This window comes from Megascapheus bottae, chromosome 22 (genome assembly GCF_031878675.1).
Source record: "Megascapheus bottae isolate mThoBot1 chromosome 22, mThoBot2.hap1, whole genome shotgun sequence".
NCBI lineage: Eukaryota > Metazoa > Chordata > Mammalia > Rodentia > Geomyidae > Megascapheus > Megascapheus bottae.
This window is the reverse complement of record NC_143530.1, coordinates 28,215,895-28,238,177: the sequence shown is the minus strand read 5'-3', so window position 1 is coordinate 28,238,177 and position 22,283 is coordinate 28,215,895. Positions and strand designations below refer to the sequence as shown.

The 22,283-nt window shown below is 42.9% G+C and overlaps 2 pseudogenes across 1 annotated transcript in view; one reads left to right on the top strand and one right to left on the bottom strand.

Moving 5' to 3' along the window:
• The window catches only part of LOC150048428 (serine hydrolase BPHL-like), a 58,629-nt pseudogene that overhangs the window by 32,999 nt on the left and 3,347 nt on the right, over positions 1 to 22,283 (top strand). Inside the window, exons 4-5 of the transcript XR_016539334.1 lie at positions 8,506 to 8,672; positions 11,225 to 11,378. The product of XR_016539334.1 is annotated as a serine hydrolase BPHL-like (transcript). The remainder of the gene's footprint in view (positions 1 to 8,505; positions 8,673 to 11,224; positions 11,379 to 22,283) is intronic.
• On the bottom strand, positions 18,887 to 19,342 carry LOC150048429 (tumor protein D52-like; annotated as a pseudogene).

The window sequence follows — 22,283 nt, the reverse complement described above, 5'->3', positions numbered from 1 at the left end:
TGGCTGGCTCAACTGAGACAGGATATGAATAACATCAAACCTGCAGAGGAGGCAGACTCCACAGATCAGAGGCCTGTGAAGGAATCTTACAAATAGCAGCTATGTGTTCCACAGGGAAAGGGTATGTGGAAAAGCAGACTTTCAACTTTAAGTCTGGTGGATGTATAGCCAAATCATGTTTGCAGCCAAACTTCATCCTGATTGCTGGATGGAATTCCTCAGGACTTCTTCAAAGTGCTGGGTGAACGGGCAACATCAGCCATCCAGTCCCCACTGCTATGTGGACAGTAAGTGAGGAAGCTTTGAGTGGCTGGTTTCCAGATCTTAGCTTGCCCTGGAGGACAGAAGGACAATATGCTTAGGAGAAGTGCACAGGTGTCCTGCCACCCCTGCATTAGTGTAAGAGCATCCACGTCAGGATCCTGGCACCTGTTGTTCTACTTTGCATTGAGGCTTTACTGCCTGTGATTCATCCAGGTCAAAGATGTAAGATGCTTGGTAGAAACCTGCCCCACAATGGATAATGACAAGGAAAAGAGGCTTGGAACATCTTATTCTGGCCCTCCTAAGACCAGGGGGAGTCATACCGTTCATTCAGGCAGGCACAGTAACTGGATAATGTGTAGAACCCTCTGGAGCTCAGCGGCCCATGAATTCAGCAGGGGCCTCCCGCTCTAGGCTGGAGGCTCAAAAGTTCACATAAGTCCACTGGTGGCTCCTGAGATGCTGGATGTTGAATGACACACTCCTGCTTTTCACAGGAAAGGGAGAAGAAACCATGGTGAAACGCATTCAGAACTCCTTAACAGCAGCTTGCATCAGACAGACACTTTTCCAAGACCCTGACTGCCATGAGTCTTTCCACAGCCTAACCGCTGTGGGGATGGAGAAATTCCATACTCCCTCCCCGTTTAGTAGCCTGGCTATCTCATCTAAGGAAGGGTTTGTGGGAACCACCTGAAGATCATACCCTAGGGTTATGATAAATAATAAATACCAAGTAATAGATTAAATGAATGAAAACCTTAACAATTATAGGGTTTTACAGATGGTAATACCCAATTAATGCCAAAATGACTTACAACTACCAGTTAATGATGGTACAAAAATGATACACCATAGAATTTGGAATTTTAATCTTTCCGTCCTGGGCTGGGACATGCTTTAGGATACTTTCAGAACACTAGATGGAGCCACTGAGCTATAGATCCCAGCCAGCAAGGATGATGAAGGGACACACCTGACACCAACTTACACTGAGTGGTTTCAGTATTTGGGGATATAACTATTCAAAACTTCAGTATAAACTTGGCATTGTTTTAGATTATTTTACCCAAGTTCAGGCTAATGTAAGTGCTCTGAGCATGTTTATGCTAGACTAGGCTCGTGATAATGTGCAGAAGGTAAAGTGTATTATGTGTTTGGCTTATAATACATTCAACTTATAATGGGATTTATGGGAACATATTACCTCGATGTAAAAAGCTTGTATAATGTGTGCCCACCCTCCACACCCTGTAACCACATGGATAAATCTTTCAGACAATCACAGTGGAGCACAACAGGGAAAACTGAGAGCATAGTGGCCCATGCCTATAACCCCAGCTTTTCAAGAGGCTGATATTTGGGAGGACTAAATTTGATGTGTGAATTTTGACTAAAGTTCAAAGCTAGCTTGGGCAGAGAAGTCTATGAGACCCCATCTCGAAAATCTCCAGCAAAATGGTCATACTGGAGATGTGGCTCAAATGGTACAGCATCAGCTGTGCAAGCAAACTGCACGAGCATGAGGCCCTGAGTTGAAGCCCTGTGGGAGAGGGAGAGGGAGAGAGAGAGGGAGAGAGACAGACAGACAGAGAGACAGAGACAGAGAGAGACAGAGAAGGTAGGAAAGATTCAAAGATCAAAGACAAATGAAAACACTAAAGGAAATGTTATTTTCTATTCCCCAAAGCTCTCCTTACACCAGCATCTCTCAGAAAGACACAATTAGGGACTTTTGCTTTAGTGGATGAATTTCATCGTGAATTTCTGCTGCATACACATTTCTAGGATGGAAAGGAGTTGGCATCCGCAATCCTTCTAGGGTTTGCTGCTGGCTAACTGATAGGACCAAGCAGACAGAGTAGGAGGCTGGGTGCTACTGGGGCTGAAGTAAGTCCTCACAAATGTATTGTAATGGAAAGTTCAGGTCAGCTTCTGTTTGGTGGGGATCCTAAGTACAACCTTAAGTTGAAGTACCTGGAGCATACACAGGCACGGTGACTTGGTGTGTTCCAGCCAGGATGGCTGGCCTTGAGACCTCTTGCTTCCTGAGCTGCTCTCTTGGAGAGGGTATGGAATGGAAATTGGGGAGCAGTAGATCCAACTGGAAACCTGTGTTACTGGGACACACAGATGGTCTCTCTGAATTCTGCCCCCTGTCGAGATGAGCTGCCTGAGAATACAGCCTGATGCGAGGAACCTGGTGTGTTATGAATCCTGGCTCTGTGCTGTGCATTTATCCATTGAAATTTAATTGCACATACTTAATAACCTTTACACATCTCAAGTCCTCTCTCTCTCTCTCTCTCTCTCTCTCTCTCTCTCTCTCTCTCTCTCTCTCTCTCTCTCTCTCTCTCTCTCTCTCTCTCTCTCTCTCTCTCTCTCTCGCCCCCCCCCTCTCTTTTGCTTTGTTTTGAGACAGGGTATAGGCTCAAACTCAATATCTTCTCAGTGCTGGCATCACAACCATTTACAATCTTGTCTCTTAGCTCACGTGAATGTGTATGCACATGTGTGTGTGTGTGTGTGTGGTGTGTGTGCAAGCCATGGGTTTGAACTAAGGGCCTGGGAACAGTTTCTGAGCTTTCATTTTTTAATTTAATTTTTTTTTCTCAAGGCTAGTGCTCTACTACTTGAACCACAGCTCCACTGCCCGCTGTTTGGTGATTAATTGGAGATAGGAATCTCGCAGACTTTCCTCCCTGGCCTGGCTTTGAGCTTTCAGCCCCTTAACTATCAAGGATTATAGACATGAGAGCTTGGCTGATCTTAGGTATTCTTAAGTGTACACTTCAGGGGAATTAATACATTCTCACTGCCGTGCTGTCCTCACCCCCATCGAGTCAGGCCGGGCGTGTGATGGACGTACGGCAGGGGGCGTGGCCTGGCAGCACCCACGTAGGTGGAGCCAGGAGACATTTTTCAGCTGGGCGGGACCGGAGCAGCCAAGGGGCTGTGCGCGTGCGCACTCGTGGCAGCTTGCTGACTGGAGCAATGGCGGCCGTGGCGCAGGTGGGCTGTCGAGGCGCGAGGTTGAAATGGCTCCTCTCGTCCCTGAAGCCGGGCTTCCACGTACCCCGAGCTAGGCCCGCGGCCGCCTTCCGGTAATGGCGCCCCCTCCTCCAGGAGGCTCAGCATCCTGCACTGGGGATGGGGTGCCCACAGGGCTGGGCGGGGCGGGGCCTCGGCGCCGGCTGGGCTCAGCCTGGACCCCTGGACTCCTGCGCGGGCCTGGGCCAGGCCTGGCCGCAGATGTGACCCCACAGCCTGGGTGGAGCCGGGGGTGCAGCGGGGCGGTGGTCGTCCAGCCTGTCAGTGCGCGGACCCGGTCCCCAGCACCCACTCCTCCTCACTGGCGGCGGGAAGGAGGCGCCCTGTTGGCCCTCTGCCCAGGCCCCTCAAGCCCTCGGGGGAACCTCTCCAGCCTGGGTCAGAAGTGGGTCCCTAGACCCAGTGTGGCGGGGCAGCCTGCAAGCTCTGCTTCACAGCCAGTGGAGGTGGTAGAGCCGTCACCAGCCCACCCCAGGAGAAAAGGAGAAAACCTTACCCGAAAAATAAACCAGAGCAAAGAGGGCTGGGCGGGTGGCTCCAGCGGCAGTGAGCTTGGCTACCTACTAACAAGCACCAGGCCCTTAGTGCCAACCACAATACCACCAAGAAAAACAAAAAACCCTGAGAATTTCAGTGGCCCTAGCTCTGGAGTGCTCCTCACACCAAAGTCATGAAGTTATAGGTTCCAAGCCTCCCTAGCCTTTTCCTAGAAACCTTTCTCTCCTCCCTTTCGACTATCTTCAGCTTAAACAAGAATAACAAGAGAAATCTGACTTCATCTCTCACCTGCTGTCTAGAAAATGGCTGCTCATGGTATCAAGAAACAGCAAGAGAGATCTGAGGATCAAGGTTCAAAGCCAGGCCTGGCACAAAAGGACCTGAGGCTTTTATCTCCAACTAACCTCTAGAAAACAGGAACTGGGGTTGTAGCCTTGAGCTGAAGAGCTGAGCGGCAATGCCCAGGCCGGGGGTAGAGTGGTAGCATTGAGCTGCAGAGCTCAGGGGCATTGCCCAGGCCCAATTCCAGCCCCCTGACCCACCAAAAAAATAAATAAATAACTAAATAAAACAAAAGAAAGAAAACTCGGCTAGAGCAGCCTGAAGTTTGCTGCAGTGCACATGAGCATTCACACTCATACACAGTCATACATAGCGCATGTATGTAGTTAACTACAAGTAAATGTTTTCATTAATAACTAGTGACTAGTATTTCATTTCTACTGGCATTTAGAAGCTACTAACTTAAAACTTTGGGAGAAGAAAGGACAGCTTTAAAATATTTCATAGTGTAATTAGCTGGCTCTTAAGTTTCAAATTTGACATTGGTTTCTTTCACTTCTTTAGAATTTTTAGAAGGTTTTCAGAAGTTTTGGTACAGGTGGACAAACATGCTAATTGCTGCAGTTATGTAAGTTGACTGAAGAATAGGCATTTTGTCTAGTTTGCAGAAATGAATGCAGTAACTCTGTTGCACTTGTTTCATACTTCTGATAGAGTAGGTAGCGTAATGGTTTTGCAGACTCTAGTGGCCTTGCTCCTCTGAAGGCCATTCTTCCTTTCTCTCAAGAAACAGCTTTCTCTGGACTGACTGCTCTCACTCTACAAATGCCGATGAAGATCAACCCAGCACATAATCTGAAAATAAGTAGTTCTGGTTAATCCTCAAAAGAGGTGGCAGCCCCATGCAAGTACGTAAAAACATTCCTGAAATAAACTGCTTCAAAATAGCTTGTATTTTGAACTTAAAACAGACATATGCTTTTAGCTTGCATTTAAGTCTGTTGTTTGGAATTACCAACTTTGTTTCATAATTGCAAAGGTGATTTGTTCCTGGCTCTATACAAAGAAGTATTTTCTGCCTTTGTGTTGCTACAATATTAATATTTACAGAATCATAGCAATCTGCTAAAAGGTGTTTTCATTAGCATCCATTGCTTGTACAAGGGGGTTTATTGTGCTATTTCACACATGTAAACAGTGCATACAGACCAACCTTACTCCCTCTTTTACTCTACCTCATCCCACTTCCTCTTTTGCAAACAATTCCAGTAGATTTCATAGATCTGTTTTCACACATGCAAATAGACTAACCATATTCCTCATTCACCTGCTTTTTTGTTTGTTTGTTTTTTTTTGCCAGTCCTGGGCTTGAGCTCAGGGCCTGAGAACTGTCCTTGGATTTTTCTCAATCCTCAGTACCACTTCCAGCTTTTTCTAAGTATGTGGTACCAAGGAATCGAACCCATGTCTTCGTGCATGCTAGGCAAGCACTCTACCACTAGGCCAAACTCCCAGCGTCCCCTGCTTTTGTTTACCCCTCCCCTTCTCCCACTGGACCTTACCCCTCTCCAAACCCGTTTCACATTTTTTATCTCTCATTCCATTAATTAATTAATTAATTTATTTATTTTGCCAGTCCTGGGCTTGAGCTCAGGGCCTGAGCACTGTCCTTGGATTTTCTCAAGGCTAGAGCTCTACCACTTGAGCCATAGTACCACTTCCAGCTATGTATGTGGTACTGAGGAATTGAACAGGATCTTCCTGCATGCTACGCAAGCACTCTACCACTAGGCCAAACTCCTGGCCCTTGGTCTGTATATTTTTAATGGATAGATTTAATGTATCCTCTATATTCTATATGATGTGACATGTTACTAGATGTCAAATATTGATGGTCAATCTTTGTGTTTTGCCAAAATGTTTTAAAGGATATTTGCTGCACTCACATGTTTCTACTGTATGTACTTTTGCTTCCTGTAAGTACTTAGTTTTGCATTTAGTACACTTTGAAACCTGGTGCCTTTGCTGGTGGTAGAGGTCAGGGAAAAGAGCATGGGTGAGTGTTCCAGTATTCAGGAGATTGAGACATTTTCCAGTGCTGAGCGGGGATATCCGTGTCTGTAGAGCTAGAGCGGGACAATGGTCAATGATTCCTCACTGTCGTGGTTGATATGATTAGTTTAAGAAAAAGATGCGGGCCCGGGAGTTTGGCCTAGCGGTTAAAGTGCTTGACTAGCATGCACAAAGACCCGGGTTCAATTCCTCGGTATCCCACATACACAACCAAGCCGGAAAAGTGGCAGAGACGAGACTGCGACGGCGACAGAGAGCGAAAGAAGCAAGCTGAGCTGAAGTGAACAGAGCCCAACCGAGTGGTGGCCGGAGCGAGCGGGGCCAGAGCAAGCAGAGCCAGGAGCAAGCCAGAGCTGGCCGGCTGGAGCAAGCTGGAGCAAGCTGGAGCGAGCCGGCGGAAGCAAGCGGGGCCAGAGCGAGCGGGCCGGAGCTAGAAAGGGGGCCTAGCCGGGCCGGAGCGAGCAGGGCCAGAGCAAGCGGGGCCAGAAAGAGAAAGGGGCCAAAAAAAAAAAAAAAAAAAAAAAAAAAGAAAAAGATGCTTAAAGCCTTTTTTTTTTTTTGAGACAAGGCTGTCTTGAACTCTCCATCTTCCTGCTGCAGTCTTCCAAGTACTGGGATTATAAGGCTTCCCCTCCATACTCTGCTACTATAAGCTTTTATTTTTTTTTAAATTAAAATGAGATTAATGTATACCCGATTTTCAATGTGTAAAGCCCATTGACACTCAACTGTATTTTACAGTAGTCCAGATGCAGGGAAAATCAGTGAGCCCAGGCCATCTAAATGTTAGTTTTATGGGGTTTAGGATTGCCACTTTATCTTTTGTTTGATTAAGGATCCTAGTATATATTTGTTTCTTTGTGCTTTGGTTCTTTCTCTTAAAGTAAAATATGACAGTTTTTTTTATCTAATTGATTTTTCTGATTCACCAAGCTTGAGCAGATGTAATCCCACTTTAGCTAGGGAAGCATTTTTGGAAGTGGTATTTACTATTGAGTTTTTGTGATGTCACTTTATGAGCTCCACTGGGTAATGTCAAGCTAAAGTAAATTTACCAAGTTACATTTCTGTTATTTCAGTACTGTAATCATTAACCAGTTATCACAACTTACCACTTTATTTTTTGTTATGTAAAACCTTACCATGATTCCAAAAATCTTTTTTCCATATATTTTTATTATAATTAATAGAAGGGTTACATTATATTCACCAGCTAGAAGGTGCATTACTTCACAGATGTTGATACCCTTTCTCATGTCATGGTCACCTTTTCCCTCCCTTATCTCCTCGGAATCCAAAATTCTTAAACTGGAAAGGTTAGAGTCTTTTCTCCATACCCAGTGCCCTTAGACCTTATTCACTGGTAACTATTTACTGGTTATATGTATGCTCCTTTACACTTGTTTAAAGTTTTAGTATTCCTGGCCTTGGTTTTTCAAATGTATACATGTGGGCCAAATGTCTGGTTATTTGTGAAAATTTTCTGTAGTCTGTTCCCTTCTCCCCATCTCCTTATCTACTGCCCTTCCTTTAGGGTAGTTCTTTTTTTTCTTCCATATATTTTTTATTGTAATTAATACAAGGGTTACACTATATTCGCCAGATACAAGGTGCATTACTTCACATACATTGATACCCTTTCTCATGTCTTGGTCCTCATTTCCCTCCCCTCCACCCCCACTCCTTGTCTTGTTTTCCCCCCTTTCCTATCCAATTTCAAATAATCAAATACACATATATCCAATATATCAAATAACAAAGTGAAATACTTGCTAGGCAAGCACTCTACCTCTAAGCCAAACTTCCGGCTTCCTGGGCCTGTTTTAAACATCAGCTCTCAAATTTCAGCCTCTTGAGTAGCTAGTATTAAAGGCATAAGCCACTGGTGCTTTGCTTATTTCCTGGTTTCTAATTATAATGACAGGATAAAATCTTTAGGACTATGCATTTTAGCTTAGTAAAATGCCATCTGGAACTTTAGAATTTTCTTTGAATGACTTGAACCAAAAATTATTACAGATTTTATTAAGATTGCTCTTATTAATAAGTCATTTCTTTAAAATAAGAATAATAGCCAATCCAGAACTAAATCATATCTGTGGGTTTATTTCTTTAGACTCAGGTCCCTGTCTTTCTCAAAATCGCCACTAGAAGGCGATGAGCAACAAGTCTACAAGCCCCTAGTAAATGTATTCAATCATTCTGAGATGACTTTCCTGATTCTGTTTTGAATAGCAGATAATCCCTTTGTTTTGAGATTATCACTGCACCTTTTTCTCCTGATGTATTTGATAGAATAAAGCATTAATCAGTGTGTAACACAGTGGTGGTTTCCAGGAAGCGGAGGGACTGATTTTGCACCCCAGCTTAGCAGCCTGAATAAGAAGCTCTTCACAGTAATTGCCTGGGATCCTCGAGGATATGGACATTCTAGACCTCCAGATCGAGACTTCCCAGTGGAATTTTTTGAAAGAGATGCGAAAGATGCTGTTGACTTGATGAAGGTGGGTACCAGGGAACTACTTAGGAGAGGGAGAACGCCTGGGACTGTCTTCATTTACTCTAATTCCTATAGAACAGGGGCAGGGAACACCGGGCCTACAAAATCATTTGTTACATGACTAGACATTCTTCTTGTTAGCTGCCTGCCATTCATCTACCTATACTGATTTTTTTGTTGTTGTTTGTTTTTTTGTCAATTGTAGGACTTGAACTCTGAGCCCGGGCATTGTTCCTGAGTTCTTCACCTCAAAGGCCACTGCCCTACCCCTTGAACCACAGTGCCACTTCCAGTTTTCTAGTGGTTAATTAAAGATATGTGTCTTATTAACTTTTCAGTATACAGGCTGGCTTTGAACCCATATCCTCAGATTGCAGCCTCTTGAGTAGCTAGGGTTACAGGCGTGAACCACCATGCCCAACTCAATATATTGATCATTTTTATTGCCCTTGAATGGTGTCATAAATAACAAATTTTCTTGGCAGAAAAGGTTTCCCCACCTCTGAAAATCTAAAGATTTCAAATAGTTATAAATAATTAAGTACGTATATTATAAAGCCTAGCACTTAGAGACACTACTGCCAAGACTTTTAAGGCTTTGCTTTTCTGACACATCACACACACACACACACACACACACACACACACGTTTGTTTTGATGGTTTGTACTGTAACCACCATTCTTCCAACTCTGCTTTCAGTGACTAGCTTATTAAGGTGAGACCTCTTCCCTCCTGCTGCATTTGCATCTGTCTTACAGTAGCTGCAAGCTGCAGATGTTCTCCCTACCCATGCAGACTGGAAATATTAAGTGGAAAATTCCAGAAATAACTACTAAAGTTCTGTGTGTGTGTGTGTGTGTGTGTGTGTGTGTGTGTGTACATGTATGTATGTACCAATTTCTGGAACTTGAACATAGGCCTGGGTACTGACCATGAAGTTTTGTGTGCAAGGCTAGCACTCTACCACTTTAGCCAATTTCACCTCCAGCTTTTTGATGGTTAATTGGAGATAAGAGTCTCACAGATTTTCCCACCCAGGCTGGCTTTGAGTGATCTTCAGCTCTCAGCCTCCTGATTAGCTAGGATTATAGGTGTGAGTCTCTAGTACTCAGCTTCATAAGGTTTTCAATTCTTTTTAAAATTAAATTTTAATTTAATTTGACATTAAATGAAAAATTGTTACATTAAAATTCTGTTACATTAAAGCATAAAATTATACATATTAATATGGAATGATGCTACATTATACATTATATAATGTTCAAATTAGGTCAAACATCTATGTCCTCAATCAATGATCACTTCTTTATGATACAAAACTTTCAAGATGCTTTCACTATTTTTATCATAAATTGTAAATTCCATGCCATTCTGAGCCCTATGGTGAAATCTCACACTGCTTTACCCCAATCCCCCCAGCCCTTTGGAACCGGAATCATCCCCTGGGTCAGCACACTCACTGGTCTGTGTAGGTGCAGAGAAAACTCTGTGTTCTCAGATGCCCACTGTCCCCTACAGAGTTCATGGTATAGACACACTGTGTCTTACTCATCTATCATGCTGTTACCTAATTAAGGTAGATTTTAATTATAAATAGTGTAATAAACACTCTGTTATTTGTGGATTTCGTTCTGTTTCCTTGCTATTATGAAGAATATTATAGACATTTTGGACTTATTTCCTAGTAAACATGTGCCAGAATTTCATGTGAATTCAAGAGACAATGTGCTCATTATAGCAGATTCATTTATAGCTTAGTGCCAAATGATCCATAGTAGTTACGCAGCAATATTCCGTAAAAATACTTTGGACTTATATTTGTTAATGCTACAGCTCATCTTTCTATCATTCTAGTTTTACTTCTAGGTGACATCTCCCAGAGGTTGTATCCATTTTCTTTGTCAGACACTTTTTCAGAATCCTGGTTGTCTCACTGATGACTTCCACTGCTTTGCCATTCTCTTCCCTGTTGTCTCTAGCTGTGCTTCCCAAAGGTATGGTCAGTGACTTCACCAGATTCCTGACTTGATTTCATCCAGTGAATTGAAAATCCCTCCTCAGATCCACAGATTCTTCTTTGCAAACCTTAATGGTTTTTTAAAATTTATTTTGGTGGTATGCTTGTTGTTTGGTTATACTATTGCTTCAGCTACTGAAGAGTATCCTGAGGTTTGAGGTCTTAATGCTTGATTATGGTTTTACTATTGTGAGGCATCATTCTGATGCCACACACACACACACACACACACACTCACACTCCATATGTGTGTCATATCCAAGTACAAAGTGATTTCCATTGCTCCTATTCCTTGACATTTTTATCCATCCAGGAGATATACAATAGTTATCCAAACAAGTTTTTATGACCATTATATTTATTCCAAAGTTAATAGAAAGAAACCATGTTCTCAAGTAGAAGACTAGGATTTCACTTTTGTTATTAATTGATCCTCCAGATGCTATACCTTTATTGGGTCTTATCCATATTGACTCAGGCTCCTTTATTAGAGAGGAGAAATAACCTGTACCTTGCATTGTCTCGTATTTGTTACAGGCACTGTGATTTGAGCAGGTTTCCTTGCTGGGCTGGAGTGATGGTGGCATAACTGCACTCATTGCTGCTGCAAAGTATCCATCTTACATCAGGAAGATGGTGATTTGGGGAGCAAATGCCTACATCACTGATGAAGATGACAGGATTTATCAGGGTAAGTTCTGCCAACTGGAGATGTAGCAATGATGTTCTTTTTATTTATTTATTTATTAATTTTTGGTCATAGGGCTTGAACTCGGGGCCTGGGTGCTGTCCTTGAGCTTTTGTGTTCAAGACTAGCACTCTACCACTTTGAGCCACAGCACCACTTCCATTATCGGGGGGCTAATTGGAGATAAGAGTCTTGGGCTGGCTTCAAACTGTGATCCTCAGACATCAGCCTGCAGAGTAGCTAGGATTATAGGCATGATCCACCAGCACCCAACTAATGATCCTTCAAATTCCTCTTTCTGTCTCATTCCAAATATGTATTGATAAGGCATATCCACTTCAGTTTGCATATCTCATGTTGGAAGAATAATGGGTTCTTAGGAAAGTCACACAACTAAGATAAAAGGCCAAGGAAAAACAGTTCTTGGTTTACTACCAAGAATAGTGACCCTTAAAGAAAGGAGAAATGTGACGTGTGAGTCATAACCTCAGTTAAAAGAATTCGAAAACTGGCCGAGGTCGTCTGCCCCTGTAAATCTAACTTTCAGAGCCTGAGACAGGTTTATCAGATCATAAAGTGGCTTGGGCTACATACTGAGAACCCATCTCCAAAAAAATAACAATAAATAGAAAGAAAAACACCATGAGTGTTATGGAAACTGGATTTGAATATGAAACCTTGTATTCTTGGTTAAAAGAATTTCTGTGCTATTTGGTTTTTTTTTTAAGTGGTACTGGTGTTTGAACTCAGTGCTTTTTGCTTATTGGTAGTTGTTGTACTACTTGAGCCATGGCCTCTGCCCTTTCTGCTTTCATTGTTTTGGCTAGGGTATCCCATTTATGCCTCAGCCAGCGTGGACCACTTCTATTTTAGCTTCCCATGTAGCTCTTAGATAATGATAGCATATCTTCCATGCTGGGATAACAAGCATACACCAGTTGTCCCATCTTTGCATCAGTTAAAATGGAATCTCTTCAACTTTTTGCCTGGCCTGGCCTCAAACTGATCCTTTCATCTCAGCCTCCTAAATAGCTAGGATTTTAGGCATAAGCCACTGTACCTGGCCTATTTTCATGTTTAAGGTGGTCCTTTAGGCTTCTCTTTGAGGTTTTTAGGGATATTGATGCAGAGGTAAGTACACTGTAAGTCAAATCTGGCTTCCAGATTTTATTTGTAAGGCCTAGGAACCAGTTGAAACAAGTTGTATGAGCTATGGACACTAAGCTAAATTGTCTGTTCCTTCTGCCTTCCTCATTTCTCTTGCACTCCCAGTTTTGTTGCCTAAGGTCTGCACTGGTATCCTGAGCAGTGGGGACTTTTGGTAATTGCTAGGCACCTAGCCATGAAATTACCCGTCCTATGCCCAGTTGAGAGGGTCCACCCCAAATAGCTGGGTCTAGGTGGCATTTTCTCTTACGTGTGTATATGTTCGTATCATGTCTTGGATTAGCCTCTTGGCCTGCAAAGCCTGAAATATCTACTCCAGCCTTATACAGCAAGACATTTCTGATTTCTAGGCTTTCATTAGGCTAATTCTTTTCAGCTGTTACAGTTAGTGGCCATGTCCAATTATAAAATTTAATTCTCTGCAGACATCCTGTTTCTTTTTTTTTTTTGCTAGTCCTGGGCTTGTGCTCAGGGCCTGAGCCCTGTCCTTGAACTTTCTCAAGGCTAGAGCTGTACCACTTGAGCCTCAGCACCACTTCCGGCTTTTTTCTATGTATGTGGTACCAAGGAATCGAACCCGGGTCTTCGTGCATGCTAGGCAAGCACTTTAACCACTAGGCCAAACTCCCAGCCAGACATCCTGTTTCTTAAGGAAATATGAAAGGCTTCCATGGTAAGCTGATTGAGTTACCATTCTGTCATAATCTATTCTCCTCATAATCCTGATAGTTCTTTGTGTCTCTGGGTCTGCCTTGGGCAGAGCGGGCCATTCCACTTTGTAGTTATCCTTGACCTCCCATGCCTTCTGTCTTGGATACCTGACTTCCCCTCAATCAGTGATGTCTCTCCACTGGACTCTTCCTCTTAGCTTACAATTCTACCTTCAGAACATTGTTCCTCTCACCTGTAGTTACTGCCTTACTATGCTTTGCCCTTTGATCTGTTTTCTGCTTTTTTTTAAAATTCCTTCTTCAGTCCCATTCTGTTTTGTGTTGGCCTCTCTACTTAATGGGTTTCAGTGTAACAAATATAATCTTGTCAAAGATGGTGGATACTTTATAGTTGTCTATCGTATTCCTTATTACCCTCTACATAGCCAAGGGCCATTTGGATATTGATTTTTATTTTTTTTCCATTTTATGGAGTTCATTTTGATACATGTTATTTTACATGAGGACATTGTACCTTCATGCTTTCATTTGAATATTTGCAGGCCATACAATAGTATCAATATAGCCAATAGGATGTGGACAAGACGTGTCTGTCCTGTCACATAGCAAATGGTTATATGGTCCATGGACCAGATAGATAATCCCTTCTCCTACAAAAGTTTATAGGGTCTGTAGCACTGTCCCTTATGTTAGTTAGTTGCCCAATTCTGTGACAAAATACCTGAATATCCAATTTCCAACTGAAGGGAAGGTAGGTTTATTTTGGCTTAAAGTTTCAGAGGTTTCAGTCCATGGTTGGCTGACTCCACTTCTGCGTATCTGCTGCAAGGCAGAATTTCCTGGCTGTAGAAGCACATGGCACAGCAGAGCTGCTTATGTCATAGAGGACAGAAGTAGAGAGACAGCAAGAGGCCCTGAACACAAGAGTCTCTTCCAAGACAAGTCCCCAGTGACCTGCAGCCTCTAACCAAGCCCTCCTTCCTATTAGTCCATTGAGGAGGTCACCAACCCTCAATAGCACCACCATCTGATGGCCAGGCCTTCCATGTATGAGCCTTCAGGGCCATTTATATCCAAACCACAGCACTTTCATTTTTCCTGCTGTTGATAATCTGTGTCATCTCTTTTTCTACGGGCCAGTGTCAGGGAAAAAGAAGATTATCATTCATTGGTCTATTCAAAGAGTTAGCTGTTGGTTTTGTTGATTTATTTGTATTTTTGTTTTCAGTTTCATTGTTTCTGCTCTGCTCTTCATTATTATCTTCATTCTGGTTGCTTTGGCCTTTAAGTCTCAGAGTAGAATCTTGGCTCATTGAGGCCCTTCTTCTTTTTTAGTATAGGCTTTTATTGCTATAAATTCCCCCTAGGCACCTGTTGAATATAAGCATCCTCCATTTGATAAGTTGTATTTTCATTCCATTTAGAATAGTTTCTAATATCCCTTCATACTTCTTCTTTTACCTAATGGTATATAGAAGAATAATATCTATTTCCAAAGATTTAGACTTTCCCAGATACCTTTTGCTATTGATATGTGGTAAAATTCCATTACATTCAGGAAATAGACTTTGTATGATTTTAGTCTTTTCACTGAAGTTTGTTTTATTCTCCAGAACATGATCTGCCCTCATCTAAAATTGAACTCATTATTTCCTGACCCTTTCCATATTCTACCCTGCTCACTTGTTCTTTTCCCTAATTACATTCTTCCACTACCAGCCATGATCTCCTCAGGCATGCAAGCCAGAGTCCCAGTGTCACCTTTCTTGGGCTCACAGGAGGTATCCTGTGCATCTCCTCCACGGAATGAATTGCCATTGTTTTCCCCTTCATCCCCCAGTGCCCTTGCCCCTGTTGTGGCATTCCTTTCTAGCCACATCCTCCTCAGCGCTGGTGGTTCCCCCCACACACACTCTTCTCCCAGACTCCCTAGGCCTCATGGAGCTTCCCTCAGAGATCCCGCAGCTCTTGCACAGACTTAAACTGTGACCTTCTCCCTGGGTACTGCCATTCTCAGTCTTACTTGCTGTGGGGTGAGCTCACCTTTGTGGTGACTCTGACTTTCCTTCTCTCCTTTCTCTATGAGCAATGAGTAAATCTTTCAAATTCACCACAGTCTTTACTCTTTGGTTTGACATCTCTTCCCTTTCTGACCATCATTGCTGTCTTCTTATCCCCTAGAAACTACCTTTGGCCAGGTGGCTTCTTACCCACTGGTCCAGTGGAGCCAGTGCCTTGTGTATAGCCATGCCCACTGGATACTTGGATGCCCTTTAGTCCTTTGATCCAGCATTTGGTGGCTCACTGCGGTGTTTGCTTATGATGTGTGCAATAGCGACCATAATCTTATGGATGCTTTTCTGTGCTGAAGTTCTAGCTGCTATGTCCTCTGGACATTGCCATCCCTTTTTGATCATTCTCTGCCTTTGATATGTCCTCAACTCTTCTCTGTGGGGCTGAGATATCAGAATCTTTGGGTGCTATCCTAATGTGCTCTGCTTCCTCTCTCTCTCTCCTCCTTCTCCCTCTGTCTCTCCAGTCTTGCTGTGTTGCTCCTGGCCCATGTAATCCTCCTGCCTCAGACTTCCAAGAGCTGGGACTATAGCTCCCTTCTCTTATCCCCATACCCTGGCTTTACTTAACTTCTGAATCCCAGATATTTAACAGTGTATTGGATTTTCTTATCTGGTAGCTACTTAATTTTTGGTGGTAATTACGCTTTGGGCCAAAACAGTCTTCCACTGAAATAAAGTCACAAAAATAAATATATAAATATAATGAACATTTCTGAGTGCATGTTACATGCCAGGCATTATTATTTGATAGTTCATGTGTTAACTTCTATTTATTCCAGACTGTTGTCATGATTCTGATGAGGAAACTAACTACCAGAGAGGCTAAATAACTTGCTCAGTTATCACAGAGCTGGGCTATATACATGAGCTGGAACTCATACTGAGGCAGTCTGACTTCTAAGCCTGTGTTCTTCATCTTAGCTTGGTATGAGTGGCTTTCTTAGCTGCTGTTGGGCTTCACTCCTATTGAAATTTAGGCACTGTTTCCTATGGAAGTCTGAAAGCTTCTCCAGTTTTTTGTTTGTTTGGTTGGTTTTTTGCCAGTCCTGGGGTTTGAACTCAGGGCCTAAGCACTGTCCTTGGGCTTTCCTCAAGGCTAGTGTCCTACCACTTGAGCCACAGCACCACTTCTGGCTTTTCTATATATGTGCTACTGAAGAATTGAAACCTGGTCTTCCTGCATGCTAGGCAAGCACTCTACCAGTAGGCCAAACTCCCAACCTTCTCCAGTTTTTTGACATTCCCCTAGACACCTCTCCAAATGGTCTGCTATCCCTAAGTTAATACATAAAAGGGTATCTTGCTATCCCATGAGAAGACTTAATGTTTTAGCAAGAAAAACATGTTGAACATTGGCTGCTGTTTTTTAGTTTTGTGTGTGTGTGTGTGTGTGTGTGTGTGTGTGTGTGTGTGTATGTGTGTGTGTGTGTGTGTGTACTGAGGCTTTAACTCAGGCCCTCAAGCTCTTACTTGATGGGTACTCTATTACATGAGCCATACCTCCATTCCTGGCATTTTGCTAGTTAATTATAAATATGAGTTTTGAGGATTTTTCTGCCCAGGCTGGTTCTGAACCTCAATCTTCAATTCTCAGCTTTCTGACACATTAGGATTACAAGCAAGAGCCAGTCATGCATTGCTCCACTAGTTTCTTAAAAAGAAAAGGTCTGGGGGCCGGGAGTTTGGCCCAGTGGTAGAGTGCTTGCCTGGCCTGCACGAAGACCCAGGTTCAATTCCTCAGTACCACATACATAGAAAAAAGGCAGAAGTGGTGCTGAGGCTCAAGTGGCAGAGCTCTAGCCTTGAGAAAGTCCAAGGACAGTGCTCAGGCCCTGAGCACAAGCCCAGGACTAGCAAAAAAAAAAAAAAAAGAAAAAGAAACGGGGAAAGGTCTGGGCATTAACACTATAGAAAACTTGTTTTTTTCTAATTGATTGTTTTATCCCCACTGGTTATTCTGTTTATTAGCATATATTAGTTGCATAGTAGGGAGGTCGAATGTGGCATTTCCACACATATGAACGATGTATTATGCAATCAAACCTCCTCTCCCCTCCTCCTTCTCTATAAAATCTCAGAAGGCCTCATTGTTTCATTTTCGTACATGCAAAGCTGGCCATATTCTCCATATGCATTCTCATCCCCATCTGAGCCTGTTTCACTTTACTGTTCTTTTATTTCCAGTATGTATGTTTCACCATGGTATTTCAGATGTGCATATATTTTGTTCAGAACAACCCTCCTTATTGTTTTCCTCTACCCCACTTCCTAGTTGATTACTTTGTTTTTCTTGTTTAATACTTGGTAGAGTTACTTTAAGACTGTGTGAATCATCTGTGTGAATTACGATATTCATCAACCTGCCATGGAGCCCAGGGTTTATGATTACTTAACACTCTTGCTGTGTCGCTGCCCTTTCTCATTTCATCTCTTTCTCTCTGTACCCTTCAATTCTGCTACGTGCCTTTGTGAAAACAATTTTTTTCTTCTTCTTCTTTTGGTTTTTTGGGTTTTTTTGGTCAATTGTGGGCCTTGAATTCAGGGCCTGGGCACTGTCCTTGAGCTTTATTTTTTTTTCTTTCTTTCTTTCTTTTTGTTTTGTTTTGTTTTGTTTTTTATTGTTATTGTTGTTTTTTTTATTTTTTTATTGTAATTAGTAAAAGGGTTACATGGTATTTGCCAGATAGAAGGTGCATTAATTCACATACATTGATACCCTTTCACATGTCTTGGTACCCATTACCCTCCCCCCCACACCCCCCCACCCGTCTTGGTTTTCCCCCCTTCCCTATCAAATTTCAAATAACCAAATTGAGCTCTCTTAAGGCTAGCGCTCATACCACTCGAGCCATAGGCTTCATGCATTCTAGGCAAGTACTCTTACCACTAGGCCAAACTTCAGGTAAAAACAATTTTTTTTATTACCCAGATCAATTTTAGTTAGGAATCAAATATACAGATTCAAACAGGCAAAAAAAAAAATCATACAGGGGCCAGGAACTTGGCCTAGTGGTTAAAGTGCTTGCCTAGCAAGCACGAAGACCCGGGTTCGATTCCTTGGTACCACATATATAGAAAAAGCTGGAAGTGGTGCTGAGGCTCAAGTGGTAGAGTTCTAGCCTTGAGAAAGTCTAAGGATAGTGCTCAGGCCCTGAGCTCAAGCCCAGGACTGGCAAAAAAAAAAAAATCATACAGAAGATACAATCAAACTGGTATCCACTTTGTCAGGCAGCGTTCTCCTGCAGCTTTTCACCTCAATTCACAAGCATCCCTAGGTCAGAAACACAAGTCTTTGTAATGCAGATTCCTAAGTAAAGGGCCTTCACAGGGTTATTATCTGGGAACAGAGGTGAAGGCATTTTCATTTTGTTTAACCCACAAATTATTTGGTCAAAGAAATCATGTAAAGCTAAACAACAGCACATCTGGTGGAAATCCATGGTAATGCATGTTGAGAAGATGTGCTTGGATGTTGCCTGTAGCATTTGGCAGTGGGGGAGAGTGGGGGACCAAGGTAGGAATCTCAAGAGCTCTCCTGCATTGCTTCTGAAGGTGGCTCCCTGGCAGTGGCACTAGCAGTTGAATTCAAGACGTCTCCAAAATCACCACCAGCAGACTTGGTTCCCCCTACTTTAAATTTTCAACCTTTTCTTCAAATGATTCGAAAGTCGGGGAGTTTTTTTACATCTTCCAGATTTTTCGTGATGACTGAACCAACAGATGAAAAAGCAGCTGAAGCCCTCTGTCCAGCCTGAGACAGTGTTTCAGATGTCCTCCTATAGGCAGATGTTGCTGTCACATCCTGCCACCCTTGGGCGATGTTCTGTTTTAATTTCTGTAGTGAATTGATTCCCAGTTTCCGCTTGACCTCTGCTAGATGCTTCTCTTTTGCTGCCAATACCTGAGACAGAGTCTGGATTTCTTCTTCTACCTTTGCAAGTTCTCATCTCAGCTCCTCCTGCTCCTCCTCTGACAGGGTCTCTGTGGCACCCAGAGTGGCGGCAGCATCCTCCCTTTCCTCAGGTACTGGATCTGTCCTCAGCAGACCTAGCATGTGTGAGACCCAAGCATTGATACCTGGCACTCAGGATATTCTCATGGTGGGGAGAGAAGTGCCTCCCAGCTCTCTGCACTGGACTGCAGGATGACGTAAGTCACCTCCTCAGAACTTCAAATCATGTAGAGATGAAACCAGATAATAGGCCGAGCCTCATAAAATGAGAGTGGTACATTCAGGCGTGGAGAAAGATCTAGTGGGTCACTTCATTTTAGGAAGAGGCAGAAGAGGTCTGACACTCCTATTTGGGGTATTAAATTTTTAATAGACAACAAAAAATTTCATGGGAGTGGAACTAGGGAGCAGGGTTCTCTGCTAGAGAAGGTGAAGATGGGGTGGCGTCCTCCTTTCTACCCTGTGAAAACAATTTTTAATGTGTGTTTATATTCCTAAACAACCATTTGTCTGAGAGCTTTGGGCAGGTGACTATATACTCTATATTGTCCTCTCTTCTTCCTCCTGCTCCTCCTCCTCCTCTTCTTCTTCTTTTTTCTGTCAGTCATGTGATTTGAACTCTGGTCTTGGGTGCTGTCCTTGAGCTGAAGAGCTACCACCCTACCACTTGAGCCCCAGCACTGCATCCTGTTTTCAGGTGGCTATTTGGAGATAAGAGTCTCACGTACTTTATTGCCCAGGCTGGCTTTGAACCTCCATCCTCAGATCTCAGCCTCCTAAGTAGCTAGGATTACAGCCACCACGCCCAGCTCTCTCTTCTTTTTGTTTTTTCTTTACATTTCTGACATCCATTGTGATACTACTGGTGGCTGCAGTGAAGTTACTTTCATTGCTGTACTGTCGTCCAAGAGCATTATTAGATAATTATGGCAGGTTTCTTTAATTGTTTTTACTTCTGGCAGATAGCTAGTTTATCTCAGGTGTTGCTGTGAACATCCTCCTGTGTATCCTGAAGGAATGGCAGAATCTCCAGGATAGGAGTGCTGGGGATTGAACCAACGGTCTCATACATGCACATGATTTGCCACTGGGCTGCTCCTCAGCCTCTCTACAGAGAATCTTTTCACTGGCTTTTTCATACTGCCTGTCCTGCAGTTACTTTCTCCCTTTCTCTCTATCACAAATTCTTTCTCTCTCTTTCTCTTCCTCTCTCCATCTCTCCCTCTCTCCCTTTCTCCTTATCCCCCTCCCTCCCCGCCCCCCCCCCCGCCAGTCTGTCTCTTTTATAGTCCCAAATCCACTCCCCTGTTCAGGCTGCTTCTCCTCACATCCTATGTCTCTTCATGGAGTAGTTCACCTGTGGAGCCAGCTCACTGCAGCTTCTCTCGGAATATTTGAACCAGTCTGCAGAGGCACCATCAAGCTGCCATTGTAATGGGGTCTACTCAATCAGGAGACAGTTCACTTGTAAACAGCAGATTTTCCTCATTTGCAAAGTTCCCTTTGAGTGTCTGTTTCAGCATCAAGCGAAGCTCTGTATAGATTATACTTGAATTCTAATCATTTATATTGTCTTCCAGATGTTGTCATCCAGTCACTTTTCTGAAAGCTCTCATTAAGCAATATATCATATTCTTGAGAACACTGGCATCTTTATCACAGTGCTTAAAGAGATATGGAAAAGATTGACCCATACACTTGCATTGATCCATTTTATAGGCAGATTTGGTTTCTTTTCTACTACTGAGTCATATATAACATAGCTTAGAGCTATTAGTTAGCTTTAGTACTCAATTTCTTCCATACCAGAACTTAAAAATTAGTAATTAGCTTGTGTTTCTCAATGTGCCAGAAAAATTCCTTTATCTACACATAACTAATCTTCTATTTCTGTGCCTATGCAGGTTATTTTTTTAAACTATGGACTCAAGAAACCATGGTTGAAGCTAGGTACTATGGCTTATGGCTATAATCCCAGCTACTCAGGAGGTAGGGAGTAGGAGGATTGTGGTTTGTGGCCAGCCTGGGCATAAAGTTCATAAGGCTTTCATCTCATGGGTGTGGAGGTGCATGCCTACTATCCTAGCTATGAGCGAAGTAAAAGTAGAAGAGTCATGTTTAGTCCAGCCTGAGCATGAATATGTGATGCCATTTGAAAATAATGAAAGAAAAAGGGGCTGGGGTGTGGCTCAAGTAGTTAAGTAACTGCCTGACAAGTAGAACGCCCTGAGTTCAAACCTCAATACTGAGAAAGAAAAGACACACACACACGCACAAACACATACACACACACACACACACACACACACACACACACGTACACATACACAGACACAGAGAGAGCGCGCGCGCGCGAGAGAGAGAGAGAGAGACAAAGACAGAGACAGACAGACAGAAAGAAAGAAAGAAAGACAGAGAGAAAGACAGAGAGAAAGACAGATAGAGAGAAAGAAAGAAAAGAAAAAGAAAGAGAAGGAAGGAAGGAGGGAAGTAAAGAAGGGGATGAAATGTTAGGAAAAGTAAAGTCTGTGTGTCTGTGATGATGTCATACAGTATTCTGCTTAGGATTTAAGTTGTGTTAGCTAGAGTGGACAATGTAAGGATGATTTAAAATATAAGGAAGAGCCAGGAGCAGGTAACTCATACCTGCCCTGGCTACTCAGTGGCTGAGATCTGTGGATCAAAACTCGAAGCCAGACCAGATGGGAAAATAAATTACTAAATAAATTACTACAAAAAAAGCCAGATGTGGAGCTATGGCTCAAGTTGTAGAGCACTAGCCTTAAGCAAAAATAAAAGCTCAAGGACAGTGCCCAAGCCCTCAGTTCAAGCCCCAGGACTTGAAAAAAAAAGTATATGGGAAGAGCTTGGACGTCCATTTTTGAATCCATGAGGTTCCTGGATCCAATCTTTGCAGACACCAAGAGAAAACTATAATGCTACTGTTATACAGTCAAGTTAGGGAACTATTTCCTTTTATCATACACTTTTAACTGACAGCATTCAGGGCCAGTCTGCTTTCACTCACTAGAAGGTAGAGGCC